Below are 3,126 nucleotides of genomic sequence, written 5' to 3'. Positions count from 1 at the left end.
ATAGCAAAAGACAAAACCTGGATAATATCAAAACTTGCAGAATTTTTGAAGCATGTAAATTTTGACTTGGATTATAATAATTCCATATAATGGAACTAAAGAGAAGCATTGAAATGTATCAACATTTTGACAAATTTTGCTCAATATTGATGAACTTATTCATAAGATATTTTAAAAGAAATGAGATTAGGAATCTTTTATTTTACTTTCTATTACAATGACAATTGATCATGAAGTTCTTAGTCTTCTTTTAATAAGGAGTACTAAAAAGTTTATTGTCTGTGTAATTTGCTCAGAGAGCAGAGATTCAGTATCTCACCAGAAAATTTTTCAGTGCTTTGTATCGACTTTATTGAGCTCTACAAGAGAAGTCAGCACATTTTTTTTCTGTAGTCCCAGATAGTGATAATTTTCGGCTTTGCACACTATCAGGTCTCTGTCACAACTACTCTGTCATTGTAGTACAAGAGTCATAGACAATACGTAAAGGAATATGTGCGGCTGTGTTCAATAAATTTATTTATGAACACTGAAGTTTCATATAACTTTTATGACATAAAATGTTATTACTATTTTACTTTTTTTCAAACATTTTAAAAGGCAAATCCTATTTTTAGTTTATGAACTATATCCATGAAGTTTGGAATATGGTCGATGTTTTAATGCTTTATCTGTTGATAAGTATATAAGGAGTCATTGATCTTTCCTGATCTTTTCCTCTTGGTTTAGAATATTATGCTTTTATAAATGGAAATGAAACATTTTAAAATGGAATCAAAATCTCATAATTCAGAAACAAATTTTTTTGAGGGTTTCTGGAAAATTTTATTCATACTTCTAAAACCTGCAACCAGGACTGCCTCTGGTTAATTGCATCAGTTTGGATAGGTTATCCTTCACTTGCAACATTAAAGGTCCCAGATTAGAAAGCAATACATAGGCATGGTGAAGTAAAGGGTGGGTTTTAATGTTTATTTACAGGAGGCTGCAAGATAAGAAATTCCACATAGAAATAAGAAATGTAGCCAGAGGACAAGCTTCATACAGTATGTACAGTTGGAACTGTTCAAGTATAGTTTCAGTGTAAAAAGTGCTACAATAATAAACCACATTTAGAAAGAGTTCTTCGTAGAGAAACAGGAAGACAAATACCAAACATAGTACACAACAAATTTATACCTCAGCTACATGATCTAAAAGTTAAAGGTCCCAGGAGTCCCATCCTGAACTTGGAAGGTATAGCCTTCAGAGGTAGTTTCTGGCACAACATTTTGATCTTCCCCTTCCTCTACAGAGAAATACTTCTCAATTAAGTTTAATGAAGCCTTATACACAGACTCATTTTCATGGTTTTGTAGAGCTTCAATTTTGTCTAAGCCTCCACATCCTTCAATCATTATACTAAGATTCTCAGTTTCACCTAGTTTCTCAGCAGCCTGAAAGATATTTGAAATGGCATCCAGGATAACCAGAATAATCTTGGTATCTTTTGCAGTTAAGAGGTTCATCAATGGTTCTATTATGCCACAATGAACACGGTACACAATCTGTTCAACTGTTCCACCACTGGTATAGTTGGTCACAGCCCATACAGCTTCCTTTTGTGTCTTAAAATCTGCCTTAGAAGGAACACTGACAAGGAATGGGACTAATCCGTGATTCACAACTTGCTGTATCTGGTCCTGACGGCCAGCTGTGATGTTTGACATTGTCCATGTAGCTTCCTTCTGAATGTTAGTTTTGGGGTTGGTGAGCAGGCTGGGAAAGATGGCAAGCACTCCTGCATCGATCACAACCTGAATCTGTTCATCTGTACCAGTCACAATATTCCCTATGGCTCGTAGTGCAGGAGTCACAATTGGCAATTCAGAAGCTCCTAGAAGCTTAACAAGTTGGGACACAACTCCTGTTTTCACGACCATGTCAATTCATTCATTTGGACCATCAGTAAGGTAGGAAATAGCCCAGCAGGTATCTGCTAATACTTCTGGATCATCATGATGCAGGAGCCGAACTAAGGTAGGAAGAATCTGCTCAACAGCATCTAACAGGGGTGTAGGATTCTTGTTGTGGCAAAGATTTGAAATTGTCCAGGTAAGATTACGTAAGTAACCACATGCCAAAGATGACATATCAGGAACTGCAAGAAGAGCCAAGAGTGGATCAACTGCACCATACTTAATAACCAAGTCTCAGAACACTGAGCCATCACCTGCAATGTTTCCTAGAGCCTATACAGCTTGTTCACTGATGTGAGCATGGGGAGATGCCAACAGAGAAATGAATGCTGGGATGGCACCTTCATCTACCACAGCCTTGGTTTGTTCTGATGTCCCAGAAGCAATGTTAGTGAATGCCCAAGCACATTCAAACTGAATGGGACTACAATCAGTTCTGCCCAAGAAGGACACAAATTTTGGAATCAAACCAGCCCGGATTATGTTGTCTATGGGGGGCTGTTTTTCTCTAGAAAGTAGTTTCCTGGCAGCTTGAGTAGCTTGGAGCTGATTTTCCACGTTGCTGCTATTTATGTCTTTGACAATGTCATCAACAGACCAATTTACAGTGCCCTGGGTGTTGCGGTTTTCCTGCAGCGAAGTAGCATCATCAGGAAATGAGCTTACATTTCTCCTCTTCAGCATCTGATCATCCTTCTTAGCTTTCCTCAGCTCCACATTGACTTGTATTCTGCGACGCCTCATTTCTGTACTGTCTTTTCCCTTGTTCTTGAATCTGTTAAGCCGGGCAGCAGGTGTATGTGCATTCTCGTTGGTGGACATGGTTATGAGACAAAGGGAGAAAGCTACGAAGAGGGCCCAGGCTTCCACAGGAGGCTTAAGCAGGGATCTGCGGCTATGGGGAGGCTGTGCTAAAAACCAGAAACAAATGTTTTTACTGAGTTTTTGTTTTTGTGATGATAGTTATGTTCAATGTTTCAATAAGAATTTGTCTCCATTTTACCTCAAATTGGACAAAATGATTGTCCAGTGTTCTAGTTGGGAAAGAACCGTTTTTAATCAGGTACAGCAAGCTCATCATTAGTGAACAAAAGCAGCAAATGTCTACAAAACCTTCATGGAAATCTATACTGCTACCTGCCTTACAGGGATTCAGCCTCAGAAGTGA

At 38.3% G+C, this 3,126-nt stretch overlaps 1 pseudogene; it reads right to left on the bottom strand.

Annotated features, from left to right (window-relative positions):
* Positions 1–813: 813 nt before the first annotated feature.
* Positions 814–2,833, bottom strand: LOC100403053 (importin subunit alpha-1 pseudogene; annotated as a pseudogene).
* Positions 2,834–3,126: the final 293 nt, after the last annotated feature.

The sequence above is a fragment of the Callithrix jacchus genome, chromosome X (genome assembly GCF_049354715.1).
Source record: "Callithrix jacchus isolate 240 chromosome X, calJac240_pri, whole genome shotgun sequence".
NCBI lineage: Eukaryota > Metazoa > Chordata > Mammalia > Primates > Cebidae > Callithrix > Callithrix jacchus.
Note: the sequence above shows the minus strand (reverse complement) of the source record. Positions and strands in the feature narration are given on the sequence as shown.